We start from the raw sequence: 14276 nt of genomic DNA, 5'->3' as shown, positions 1-14276 counted from the left end.
ATACTTAAAGCCTAAATATGGTATCAGAGGTGATCTGGGTATTGCATATAGAAGCATGCATACACTTCTCTAGACAGTTAGAGCAGTACTTTCCTATACCCTACCTGCATTTAATTTGATTTCTTAAAGAGCCTTTAAATCTTCCATTTCAATCAGTGAGTGTAACATCCAGACTCCCTCATGCTTCACAAACACACAGGCACAGATTGAACCCGGGGAATATGAAACGTGAGGAAACATTTTGCTGTACCGCAGGCAGCAGCAGTGTATGTATATAAACCTCAGCTGAACAGAGCATAAAAGCTGTTCAGCATCAGTTGCAAACCCAAGCAGACAGATGAGAAGCAACCTCAGAGCCAAGACCCTGATTCACAGGAGCACAAGCTTAGCTCAGGTCTGCACAGCCTAGGACAGCTTGTTAAATTCAGATAGGAGCAGCAGGGCCAAAGTCAAAGCACAGAGCCTTTGTTTTGAACAGATGCAGAGAGCTTTTCTTCCCCCCCTCCCCGAAACAAGATTGCATCAGTACCACAGCCACACAGGTTATTTGCTCAGTGGGAACCTAGCAGAGTTCAAGCTCAAAGGTTCAAACAAGTCCAGTTTGCAGCTGGCAAACCTAAACAAGACCAGGCAGCTGGCCTTGAGCTGAGTCACCCACAATAACGAGGCTGAAAATGTTGACTTAACCCATTCAATCACCAAAACCCAGAAACCCCTGAACACTGCAGACAAGAAAGCATCTATCTGCCTTTTGCAGAATGAAAACCCACATAAACCAATTTTCCAGAGCTTTTTCCAAGCTTCTGTGTACATGCTGCGTACAAATCAACTTCTTGGGAGTCATTTGTTCCTATTCAGCAGAGCAGACTGTACATCCTTAGTGGATGTGCACTGAAGTCAGCTCAGCAGGGCTAACAGCACACATTCAGGCATGTGATTAAGTAGTTCACTAACTGGACAAGCTAAGGACACGCTGACTTTTTTGCTCCTTTAGCAGAGAGATTTCATCTCTGCATGCTTCTTCCTCCAGAAGTCTGAACTTGCTGGAGTGAGATTGTTTGTTCCCCTTTGAAAAAGAGCAGCGAGGGAGCAATCAACTTTGGTTTACCTCTTGCGAAGCCATAAATTCCAGACGTGTGATGAAAAATGGACACGAGAACTCTGAAGTGGATTGCTTATTTATAGGAAAGAAACCAAGCAGCAACGTAGAAAGCTTAGCAGACAGCAAGCCGAATACACTGATGTGTCCACTCTGAGGCCGCTGATGCCTATAAAAAACGTGTTTTGAAGTTATTAGTTAGTCATTGCAGAGGAAATTAAAACCCTCAGGATATTCGTTTATGGGAGTGCAGGCTCTTGGAGCAGAGCAGTGGGTTGGGCAGCTCACAGCACCATCCAGGCTGGAAGCATGTTGCTAAAGAGGTTGTGACTAAGATTGTTCCTGCTCCTGCTTCCCATTACTGGCTTGCCCGGCATCACCCACATAGCAGTTTCAGGAAAGGCTGTAAAGCAACCAGCTAACCTCAAGCTGAATTGCAAATGATGATACCTGCCTTATGAGTTTTGGAAAATGAGTGATTCATGGCTGCTCAGAGCCCAGACACAGACCAGGGGGTTACTGCCTATGTATCTCCTCAAGAGGTCACACTCCTGAGGTAGGATGGCGACATCAGAAACTGCTAAACTAACTAGGTTACTGCTCCCCTTTATCATTATCTTAACTAGGAGTCCCTCCAGTAGCTGCCACAGCCCAAGGTGCTCAAGCAGAGCTGAAAAGCAACACAGACATTCAAGCATTTATTCAATCACAGCCAGCTAAAAGGCTTGAAGAAAAGTAAATAATACCATGCTGAAGCATAGCTTATTCAAACAAAAACCCCAAACCTCTGCATATTCCAAAACCCTTTCTAGCAATACAAGTAACCTTACCTCCTACTTCTTGTCCTGCAAAGGTCCACTGATGCAAAGCTGGTTTGGGCATCCTCAGACAGCAAAGCCAACCTTTGGAAGTAGCTGACAAGGAGATCATAGAATAGTTAGGGCTGGAAAGGACCTTAAGATTAGTTTCAACCGCCCTGCCATGGGCAGGGACACCTCACACTAAACCATACCACCCAAGGCTCTATCCAACCACCACCACCAGGGATGGAGCATTCACAGCTTCCCTGGGTAACCCATTCCAGTGCCTCACCACCCTCACAGTAAAGAACTCCTTCCTTATATCCAATCTAAACTTCCCCTGTTTAAGTTTGAACCTGTTACCCCTTGTCCTAACACTACAGTCCTTAATGAAGAGTCCCTCCCCAGCATCCCTATATGCCCCCTTCAGGTACTGGAAGGCTGCTATGAGATCTCCACGCAGCCTTCTCTTCTCCAGGCTGAACAGCCCCAACTTTCTCAGCCTGTCTTCATATGGGAGGTGCTCCAGTCCCCTGATCATCCTCATGGCCCTCCTCTGGACTTGTTCCAACAGATCCATGTCCTTTTTATGTTGAGGACACCAGAACTGCACACAATACTCCAGGTGAGGTCTCACAAGAGCAGACTAGAGGGGCAGGATCACCTCCTTCAACCTGCTGGTCATGCTCCTTTTGATGCAGCCCAGGATACAGTTGGCTTTCTGGGCTGCAAGCACACACCAAAGCCAGCTCATAGTCAGCTTCTCACCAACCAACACTCCAAAGTCCTTCCCTCCTGGGAGAGTGAAGAGCTCCTTATAAACACCAAGGCAGGAGAGGAAAGAACTTATTAACCTAAAGAGCAGCAGCTGGGTGAAAGGATTCAGGTTGGGATCTAGAGGCTGGGCGATGTGGGCAATGTCATCTGCAAGGAAGGCAAAAGCTGTGAAGCTAGTGAGAAGTATTGTACAATGCAGTACTTGTAGTAAGGGCTGGAAAAATGGTCCAGGAGAGGTATCACAGTATCACAGTAGGTTAGAGATTGGAAGGGACCTCAAAAGATCATCTAGTCCAATCCCCCTGCCGGAGCAGGAACACCTAGATAAGGTTACACAGGAACGTGTCCAGGCGGGTCTTGAATGTCTCCAAGAAGGAGATTCCACAACCTCCCTGGGCAGCCTGTTCCAGTGTTCCGTCACCCTCACTGAGAAGTTTCTTCTCAAGTTTAAGTGGAACCTCTTGTGTTCCAGTTTGTACCCATTGCCCCCTGTCCTATCATTGTTTGCCACTGAGAAGAGCCTGGCTCCATCCTCGTAACACTCCCCCTTTATATATTTATATGCACTAATACGGTCACCCCTCAATCTCCTCTTCTCCAAACTATAGAGACCCAGCTCCCTCAGTCTTTCCTCATAAGGGAGATGCTCCACTCCCTTAATCATCTTAGTTGCCCTGCGCTGGACTCTCTCCAGCAGGTCCCTGTCCTTTTTAAACTGAGGGGCCCAGAACTGGACACAATATTCCGGATGAGGTCTCACCAGGGCAGAGTAGAGGATGAGGATGGTGCAGGACTGAGGATGGCTCTTGCCAGGCCTGTGTCTGTGTTAATGTAGCTGCCAGACCATTGAAGACAGAATGAGCCTCCAGGCACTAGAGGATCACTAATGCAAAGCAAGCCATGGTCTATCAGCACACTTAGACAAAGTCACTCTAGTCATTCCCAGAGGCATGCTGCCAGAATCAGTCATAGAATCCCAGCCTGATTTGGGTTGGAAGGCACCTTAAAGCTCATCCAGTTCCAATCTCAGCCATGGGCAGGGACACCTTCCACCAGAACAGGTTGCTCCAAGCCCAAAGGCAAATGCAGCCAACCTGCTGTGCAGTGGGTTTCCTGTCCCGAGCTGTGCTCACCCCAGCCCTGCACATCAGCCGGTGGCCTTCTCTGAAGCATGGTTAATGTCAGTGGCACACACCAGATTGCCTTATTTGATGCCAAGTACTTCTTACCCTGGTGGGATTGTTTGGCATATAGAAATGTAACACCTTCTGTGTAAGGGCAGCCCCACATATTTTAAATAGTTGGACCATTCTTGCCATAAATAAAAGATCAGAGTAGCTTTATTGACTGCAGTGGAGTTACGCCAGTTTATTCCAAGTGAGAGTTTGGCCCCTTGACTTCAATGAAGCTATGTTGGTTAATCCCAGATGGAGACTTGGCCTGGTACAATCCCCTCCAAAAGCCCTGGGATATCAGTAACACAGAGGCTGAATCATGGCTGTTACTCAGAGCCTGTGTGGTTATCAAGACCCTGTACCTACTGCGTGTGAAATGCTGCCAGGCTGGGGCCAAGCAATTGCAATCACTGCTTTTAGGGATCAGGGTGTGGTGAGTGAGGGCACATTCTTCAAATGCTGCCTCATGAGAGGGGGAAAGTTTCAGATCAGGGTCTTTTCCTCTGCAGACATCTGGGAACATCACCCAAGATGCGGCTCTGCCACAGCTGGGCATGGTGACATTGAGCAAGTAGATGGGGACCCTGCTTCTTCACATCAGGTTTTTTTTTTGTGATGCTCTTTTAAGATCCATAAGTGTAAAAATGGAAGAATTTAATCTCCTGAGCTTCAGGGAATCTGTCCCAGCATCTGTTTGCCAGTTTTAAAGAGCAAACACAGCCTCTTGAACCAAAGGGAAAACGTTCTTCCCTACTTCGGATGCAAAAATAACCCAGGGTCTTTTTTCAGCAGTCACCTCCCATTCTCTCTCAGGGCAGACAAAGGTTTGCTTCCCAGTGTTACAGGCACAAGGGCCATACTTCTTGCAGGTAATGAATCCATTGAAAATGAAAATCGCTTGACTTCCCTTTACTCATACACACACACAGGCATGGAGAGATGATGAAGGTGTGCTGTACATTGCAGTGTGGAGAAACACCAAAATAAACCAATTCAAAGGCAGATGCTGATGGTTTTGGAGTCTCAAAGTGATAAAAACACAGAGTGGACAAGTCCCGGGATATACTTCGATCAGGCATTGGAACAGGCTGCTCAGAGCGGTGGTGTATTCACCGTCCCTGGAAGTGTTCATGCAGCGTGTAAACAAGGCCCTCAGTGACACTGGTTAGTGTTGGGGAACAGTTGGACTTGATCTTACAGGTCTTTTCCAACCTGGCTGCTTCTACAATTCTATGGCTGTACGTAGCCCACATCCCCAGCACATTAATCATGCAGAGACATCATTCCTGGCTATAGGATGCCAGTGTCTCTTCCCAGGTGGCTGGGTGGAGTTTCCCCTCTGTTTGCTTTGAGGCTGCACTATGCACTCAAGGTGACAACAGAAGAAGGGTTCGTCATTGCATGCATAGGGGCATGGTGTTGCTGTGGGGAAGAAAGCAATGCCTAAGCTTGCAGTTCGTTTGCTTCGGCTCTGCCTTCCAAGAGCTTCTGAAGTCAGGCATCTGGAGCGTGATGTAATCTGAAGATTGATCAGCAGCAGCACACGTACAGCTGTGCACATCTGGCCTACAGGTGTTTCAGCTGCTATTTGTCAGTGACTGTATTGAACATTAAAAAGCACCCCAAGTTCATAAGGCAATCGTCCCTGTCCTGTGGATTGCTAACAGAAGCCCATGAAACGCCATCGATTTTGTGCAAACTGCCTCCTCTTTTTAGTGGGTGGCTCCATATTTTGTTTTATTCTACTTTTTTTTAAGTAACAAGTTTAAACCATAGGTGCTTTTGAAGCAGGGGGTTTATTGTTGTTATTAATTCCACTGGCATTAATCCATGCTATTGAGTCAGTCATAACTATCGCCCCCTTACTGATTTAGGAGTCAGTGTTATTACAGTGTTTGTGTTGCACTGATAAAAAAAAGCTAAGGCTATTCCTCCTTGTGCTCAGCTACGTACAGATACAGCAATTCTTGCTCTCAAAGTATCTAATCTAAACAGGGCAGGGGCAGGTAAAGTGGGGAAATGGGTAGGAAAGGTCTTTTCCATGGGGTAGGACCTGCAGTGCCAACTCTCAGAGCCAGAGAACGATGCTCGTTGCTTCCCAAACTGATGCTGCCACTCGTGAGGTTTGCAAACTGCAGCTGCATACTTGCTGCACACAGGAAAAATAAGGGGAACAGGGAAGCTGCTGGCTGAGAAGGGCAGGCTAAAAGAACTCCCTTGGAAAAAAAGAATAAAGCTGCAGATATATCTATATTTAGTGAAGATATTTTTCCTAGGATTTGTATAATTTGGGCAGGAACGCAGAGAGGAGGAGGACTGTTCAATACTCTCTGCTGTTCTAAAACGGGGTGGAGGAGGTAGAAGGGCATTTTTACAGCCCATTTCATATCTCAGTTGTGTTTATCCCTGTAGAGACAGACAGGGACCAGAGATACATTTCACACTGAGTGCCAGCATCATCAGAGCATGCCGCACATCAAGCTGCATAGTGCCAGCTGCCCTAAGGCACTGTCTTCACATATTCCCAAGAGGAAGAAGAATCATGTTCCTACTGATATTTTCCTCCAAGATAGTCTCAATCCGCCTACAAGAACAGGTTTGCCTTAAACAAATACATTATAGTTCCCAAACTGCTTAGCACAGGTACACAGTCAGCCATTGTAGCCCAGCCAATGGCATAAGTCATTGGGCTATAACACATCATGCAACTGCCTCCTAAAATACATTAAGCCTTAGCTTGCAAGCTGTAATTGTGCAGACAAAGGTTTGCACATGGTCTTTGGTGTGAGCATCTCAGTAGAAGTGTATGGCACATCCGTAAGAACTTTGCCCTCCTTACCTGATGTCTACATATGATATTTCTATCTCTAGCACTGCTTTGATGTGTGCATTTCAGGAAGGGAGAACCAAGTGCCTGCCTGAAGCTGCCTGTGTTCTGGCACCTGGAATTCATGTTGATTTGAGAAGTCCAGAGGATGGGATGCTCATGAGACAGAGGAAGATATGAAATAACTGTCCTCTTCTTTGGCGTAAGCCTCAACATCTTCAGAGCCACTCTTTAAGATGCACGTCAGCATCTGTGCAACCACTTTTCCCAACCCCGTATATTTCGTTTGAGCTCTCCAACAGGAATATCTCATTCCCTACCTTTTTCCTTCTGCTTGCTCCTTTTTTCTGCACCTCATTGTGCAAAGCCAAGCTTGTGTGCGAGTGCCTCTGGGGAGGGGAGTTGAACCCAAGGAAACAGCGATGGGCTTTCTTTGCTGCTCTGTTAGTAGGAGGGCTGGTGGTAGCCACCTCCTCCTGTCCCTCTTTGCCCACAGCCCTCGCTTTCATGCTCAGGAGATGCTGGTGGTGTCCCCAGGCGCTTGTCCCTCTGTGCCACCCACCAGGCAGCTGGGCAGAGCTGAGGACAGAGCTAAGATGGGCCTTTCAAATGCCGAAGCAACCCTGTTTTTTCCTGCTCCAACCGCTCATTAGCAGTTTCCGCCTTGCGGCAACTTCTAAATGAGCTTCCAGTGATGTGCTGCCAAGACTTTGTAAGGGGCTCCCACAAACCTACCTCCTCCTCCCTCCTCCTCCAACTGCAATGAACCCCACTGCCCTGCAGAGGCTGATGCTCAGGCTGTGGAGGAGTGCAGGGCTGGGGGAAATGTTTCTTTGAGGGGGCTCCTTTCTCTTTAAGGCCTTTGTTTTGTTGGCTTAATTTTCTGGTGAGGGAGGGACACCTCGGAGTTAATATTATTAACAACTGCCCTGAGATTGCTGCGAGAGGCAGGACATAACACAGAAACTCTGAGTGTCCCAGCAACAAACCACTTGATTGCAGAGCTCTTGCTTCTACTCCCTACCCTGAGGCTGATTTTATCTGGGCTAGGGCGATCAGCCATAGGACAAAATCATGCCAAAGGAGTGTGTTTCAAGACCCCAAAGGGCAAGTTTTTCCATGGGAAGTTGGTGAGCCTGCAAGTTTCTGAGTGTGATGGAGGCCACCTTGGCTTTCTTGGGTGAGCTATGCCGGTTTGCTTTGAGCAGAGCTGATTGCCCAGCAGAGCTCTGAGCTTGCAGGTCCAGGATGGGGCTGCATCAGTCCATCAGCTTCCTTCTTTCTTCACCCCAAGTGGAAAGGAACTGAAGCCCCACGGAAAACCCAACAGCTCAGTCAAGAGGAACTAAGGAGAAACTGAGATCAGAGCACTCAGAAGTGTCCAAGCAGTTTGTGAGGGTTTCAGCCTCTTCTCGTGCCAGAGACACCTTTTTGACTCCAGAGAGTTTAGCCTTGCAGAGGCACGCCTGGAGCTGGAAGAATGCGAAAGCTCACTTCACACCTTTAAAAACAAATGGGTTGAAATAAGATAGATGCCAAAATACCGAAGAAAACACCAAGGGCTGTCCCCTTGGTTTCTTCTTTTGTCATTGTCTCTTTAGGATGACTCTTCCCGGACAGTGAGGTGTGACTAAGCCATTGCCATTTCTTGGAAAGGAGGGAGAAGAAAAGGCTTAAATCTCTGTTTTGTTATGCCCCGTCCCCATCAAACAGCTAGTTACACTCACCATAATGAACCAGGGGTCCACTGGACACAGGGAGGATGTTTTCCCTCAAACCAGCTATGGGCAGATAAATCCTCCGAGGTCTGAAAAGCCTGCGGTAAATTAGATTAGAGGCTTTCCTCTAGACGAGGGGTACATTTGGTGATAGCCAGTGGGGTGTGTGTGTGTGCAGCTCAGGAATGAACAACTGGGAAGGATGTGTTTTTAAATGGTTTCCCAGCTGTAAGATGCACATAATTGTGGCTTTCCTTCATCTGGGAGACTTCAAGAGCAGATGGTCGATAAGGGTTCATACCAGCAAAGGCAGAAAAAACACAAGCCAGGGTATCTGGTTTCAGTCTGTCCGTACCCACAGCATTAGATCTGATTTGGGCCTTCTCTCCCCCCAGTGCATGTACACAATTATCTGAATTCCTTTCTCCGCTGTTTCCTCCCCTCTGAAGCCTCGCAGACCGGCCTGCCTGCCTTTTCCGTTGCTTGAGGGATGGCTGCAGATTCGGGCTCTCTCCTTTCCTGGTCTGTGCCACAGCCACAAGGACCAGCACTCCCCTTGGGGCAGAAAGCAACCACAAGGATGGGGAATTATTCCCCATCCCTATCTTTTTAGCCTTTTTTTTTTTTTTTTTTTTGGGTGAGAAATGCCCTGAAAATCAAGGGATTTCTGCTATTTTAAGGTGCTATTCCGTCGTGCCTCGGTTTCCCCTTACCTCTGCTGCTTGCCTCTTGTCATGCTCAGAAAATGGTCCTAGAAAGTTGCATTTTTGCACCATCCATATCAGAAAAATGTTTTAATCTCAGCTAGATACCACTGTCCATCTTGGCTCTGGAGAAAACACCCAAAGACAATTTGGGATTACCCCTTTGGTAGAGAACCAGCCAACATCTGCAGCAAGTGTAGCTTTATGTAAGCTATACACAGAGCAGCATCTCCCTTCTTCCTTCAACTTTGCATAAAAACATTTGAGCATATATTAAACAGTGCATAAACACGGACACGTGTGCAGATGGAGTTTTCCCATCCTTAAACAGAACAGACATGCACAGCCTGTGCTTGAATATACCTGAACTTCATCTTGCTGCTTGACACCAGGGACTTCTTCAGCTTAGGAGGGAGGTAAGAGGCATCCCACCTCCCATCCCATCTCCCAGGGTTTGCTAAAGTTTGGCCAGACACTCTGCTCTACCTAATCTAGGTAGCAAAGACCTGGTTTGCCTGTGCATGTCCCAACCTGATGGTCATGAGCCCACCATCTCGCCTCCACCCTAGCGAATCTCTACTGCTTCACAGGGGCTTCATGTTTTTAATGGCACTGTGATAAAAGCCAAGGCAAAATAACTCACCCATGCTTCCTGCCTTAGGTCTGCTTCATATGGCTCACAGAAACACTCAGCCCGTGCATAGTTGGAAGGCGATTTTGGGAGGCTCAGAACTAGGTCAAAACAAACTTAATTTCCTCCAGGCCCAGGTGGGATGCTGCTTTACAAGCCGGGTGATACGCATGCTGCCTTTCAGCTTTCCACCCGTTGCTGTCCAAGCCTCCAACACACAGTCAAGGGGAAGCCTTCAGCATTTTTGGAGCGCTGCTGTTTTCCGCTCTCCCTGTGCTCCAGAACAGCTGGTCCATTTTTGCCCTGGCTCCAGAAAACAAAAACAATGGCAAGAAAGAGGAATCACTGCTGGGCATGGAAAATTTCAGCCCAAACAACATTGGTTTCAGGAGGTTTTGAGCAGATAAAAAACCACGGGATGCTGGAGGGCAAAGCACACAGGCATGGCTGTGGATATTACCATTGATATTTGCCATATGCTTTCTTAAAGCTGTTGTTCCCAAGACAGCTGGGAACGATGGTCCTTCGCTCACCAGGCTCAGGAATGAGAAAGGTTAAGGACTGAACTGGGGGCATTTGGCAGTAAGCACCTCATGTAGGGACCCTGCCCATTATGATGACAATGATATTAGGGGATTTCTGTGTCCTCATCAAGTTCCTCCAGCATATCTCAGATGTGCACTTCAAGCTGCCACATCATAGGTCTTGATGACAGTCCCCTTGTTGGCAAATCTGGGATTGAGTCGTGTCACAGTGGCAGGGAGAGAGGAGCACAGGATGCTTGCAAGAGTCCAGGTCACCAGGAGTCCTAGTGGATAGGCGAGACAGAGCCCTCATGGCCAGAAGTGATCCAGATTCAGACTTCCTGGAATGAGAGTCAAGATGCTGAGATTTGTCCTCCCTTCCAACTTGGCATTTCCTAATCTTAAAAGGAACAACCCCATTTCTGGAGCCACTTGCTTCGGCATTTCACAAACTCCCTCGCTGGCACTTCACGCCAGCCCATGCTGACCTTTTCTCTCCCAAGGCACGGGGGCCAACACGTGAGCCCCCGAGTCACGTTTCGCATTGTTTGCTGTTGTTTTTCTCCATCCCCGTGCCCACGGGGCAGGACACATGCGGCGCTGGTGCGGCGGGCGGGCGTGCGTACCGGGGCTATGACATCATGCAATAACCAAACTAGCTGCATATTGATTTATTTTGAAGAAAAATATTAAGGGCAGCTGCTACTTAGCGCCGACTGAAGCATTTTATTGATTTTCTAAAGCACGAGCGTCCCATTTTGTGTTGTAACCCAGCGTCGCTTGAACCCGGTGCTTGGACTAGTCCAGGAAAACCCATCCACATCACGTTTTCCTCCTCTTGAGGATTACATGGAGGGTCTCCAGCCCTGAAGGTACTCACCTGGGTAACAACCAGAGAGGCCGTAGACTGTTATTTGCTCTACCCTACTTCCAATCAGATCCAGCTCAACAGGGGGCTTCTCCTTCCCCATTCACCCTGTAACATGCCTGTAACCAGCTTTATGGTGCAGCACCTAGCACAACAAAGCCAGTATGGGTAAGGACCCATGATAACCTTGAATAGGCTTTTGATGTATGTATCACTATATTTATCCTTTTTGGTATTCTCATTTGGAAAGGACAAGTTTTGGGATGGTGGTGATGGGGATCTCCAGCTGAGTTTGCTCGGTGCTTTTCCATGGGCTGCTTTAACATTAGCTTCCTCAGTGCATATTTGTTTCCCAGGGAGGAAGATGCCAGAGCTTTCTTGTCACCCATGCCCATCAATGCTGCCTGCTCTGCTACCATCCTGCCTCCTAACACCAGCCTGCCTTGCAGCAGGTGCTGCTCCCCAGTCCAAACGTCCACAGCCTGCAAGTTAACATCCCATTAAAATGAATGTTGTGGGGATGCCTTAAACAAGCACAGTCTGGGGTGGGAGACTTCAAAGCAGGCAAAACACTGTGGCAGGGATGGTGCCAAAGGCAGCAGAGCTGTGCAACACAGGATGGAGGGGAAGCTGGCTGGGACCACCGAGGCAGCCACACACGGGGTGGGTGAAGAACATGCCCATTGGTGTCACTTATAACAGATTTGTGCCAATTCAGACTCCTTTCAGCAATGAAGCTCAGTCAGAAACTGCGTTCACTGCACTGATGCTGGAAGGCATCAGCATCAGCATCAGCATCGGCATCAGCCTTAGGCAGCGTGCCCTGCACTGACCCAACCGAGCAAGGCCAGGGTCTTGGCTTTGACCTGTGCTGGTTTTTACTTCCCCAGGTTGAAGGGGGGAGGAAGCAGTCTATAAACTTCTCGGTGACTGCTGAAATCAGTCCCAGCTGGTGCAGGGTGAGCAGCTGGTGTGTGTTGCACTGCTCACACCTCTTGTCGACTACTCGCTACCTGACCCCATTTGCAGCCCCAAACACAAGGCAAGAAGTTGGGCCAGCACTTTCCTGGTAGGAATTTTGGATGGACAGAACCCATGTGGGCAGAGAGAGGCTGGGACCTGGTGGAAGAACCATTTTCTTGCAGTAAAATAAGTTGAAAAAGCACTCTTTAAAAGAAACAAACAACAGAACACCACCACCAAACAAACAAACTCAAGCCGTTCAACTGCGTTTCCTATTGCATTTGCACTCTGAATTATGCTATGGAAGTTATTTCAATCCCTTTGGAACCAAAACCACCCTAGTCCTATATGAGCAAAGGCCTCAGGGTCCTGTTCCAAAATCCCCAGCTGTATTATTGCTGCACCTTCCATCAAACCAGCAGCTGTCAGCTCTCACGGTTTCCATGCTGTGTTCTTGGGCTGGGGAATGCTCCAAAGGCAGAGAAAGAAAATAGAGCAGCAAGCCCTCAATTCACTGTGCAAAGGAAACTGCACTGGGTCTGCACTAAAGTAATGCATAAGAACTACATTCTGTGTTCCAAGCTACAGGGTAAGAGGAATGCTTGAGAACTGTGTTCAGCAGAGAGTTTCACTGTCTACCAGCTCCCAGTCCCGATCCTACAATCATGTTTTCTTATAATGCAGTGTTATGCCTTTCAGCTATAACTTGGGGAATCGCAAGGTGCCTTATAGGCACCAGCTGATTAAATCCTACATGCACTGTAAGAGAGGAAGGGATGTACTGCCATTTCCCAATCAGGGAAACTGAGGCACATGCAAAGAGAACAGTTACACAGCAAGCCTGTACGTGATTAAAACTAAGCTCTGTGTTGTGCTGCTTAGTGCCAGGAAGGCATTCCCTGTGAAGCCTGCTATGTGCTTTCCTGCTTCCCTTAAGTCTGTATCTCATCATTCTGCTGCCATAGGAAACCTGCAGCCATTCCTGCAGGAGCGCATTAGGAAGCTTCCATGGGTCCCAGTCATGGGAGCAGAGCAGAGAAGCTCCACAGGAGCAGCTGCCAGCAGAGTGCTTTGACAGGCTTTGATGAGCTCCTTGCTGAGCCCCTCTGGGATTAAAGGATCATAAACATAAAGCACGATCTTGGGAGGGTCCATTAAAGACACAACATCATTATGGAAAAGCTCTCTATGATTTAAGGGGGGAAAGGAGCCTGAAGGGCCCTGTTGCCTCATTTTACAGCTCCTGAAGGAAAGCAGGGCTGTGCTTCCCCTTTTGGTGCGTGATGAGCTGGGGGATGAAACCAGCCCTTCTGGGCGCTCAGGCACAAGGCACTGGGTTTACTGGAGCAGTTCAAGATGGGGTCTCCAGAAACAAGGGGCAGGAGGAGGCAGTCTGGCTGCAGTGGTGTGCCAGCACTGGGTAGGGGAGGAGGTTTTGGGGGATATTATCCCTCTTTCTCAGCCAGGAGCTGATATTCCTTCCCCCTGCAAGACTCAAACCACCACAAGCAAGGACCAGGTTTCTGACATGAGGATTACAAGCCAGATTCAGAGTATGATTTCTCCAATACCCGTAGCACTCGTAAGCAAACTGAGAAGCCACTGAAGTCCCCCAACCTTACTAAGCTCCATGTGGGATGCTAGCAGGTTTTTAGCACAGTACTCCTCTAGCTGAGTGACATGGAAGGAGGGGATAGCTGAAGAAGAACAGGCTGGGAGCAGACATCACATATCATTTCTCTGCCTTCAGTGGACATGTTGCCACACATCCCACCACCAAAGTGTCCTTGGTGCCACAAGCAGATACCCCCGTCCTTCTGTTACCGTTTACGTGTTTTCAAAACTGGTACTTAGAGCCAGGTTTTCAAAAGCAGTCAGCACCCAACATCCCAAAAGTCCACAGAAGAAATGGAAGGAGCAGGTCACACAGCAGGGGTTCTCATCTCGTGCGCTTTCCTTGTGCTTATAGATTGGTTTTGTGAATGAGTGGGTTTTACTCTTTGATGTGGATTGTATACAGAATACATGGTAAGAACAACCAGCAAAATGTTACAGGCTATGAACTGAAACACAAGTTGATGTCAAGATGTGAAGAATAATCCCTTCATGGCCAGGTAGAGCAGCTTCCTTTGGTGACCCCTGTATCTGGTCATAATAAGGTTCAATCAGCTCAGACAGGCTGCTTTAATG

The 14276-nt window shown here is 48.0% G+C and overlaps 1 protein-coding gene and 1 long non-coding RNA gene across 2 annotated transcripts in view; one reads left to right on the top strand and one right to left on the bottom strand.

Moving 5' to 3' along the window:
- Positions 1 to 1999, bottom strand: part of LOC133225977 (uncharacterized) — a 53209-nt gene extending 51210 nt beyond the window's left edge. The window contains exon 1 of the long non-coding RNA XR_009729338.1: positions 1930 to 1999. This is a non-coding gene — a long non-coding RNA (uncharacterized LOC133225977). The remainder of the gene's footprint in view (positions 1 to 1929) is intronic.
- The window catches only part of TWIST2 (twist family bHLH transcription factor 2), a 35716-nt gene that overhangs the window by 18811 nt on the left and 2629 nt on the right, over positions 1 to 14276 (top strand). The gene's annotated exons all lie outside the window — the stretch shown is intronic.

This window comes from Neopsephotus bourkii, unplaced genomic scaffold, assembly GCF_033783945.1.
Source record: "Neopsephotus bourkii isolate Nb327-2 ecotype Australia unplaced genomic scaffold, CSIRO-AGI_Nbou_v1 NB_1768, whole genome shotgun sequence".
Lineage (NCBI taxonomy): Eukaryota > Metazoa > Chordata > Aves > Psittaciformes > Psittacidae > Neopsephotus > Neopsephotus bourkii.
Note: the sequence above shows the minus strand (reverse complement) of the source record. Positions and strands in the feature narration are given on the sequence as shown.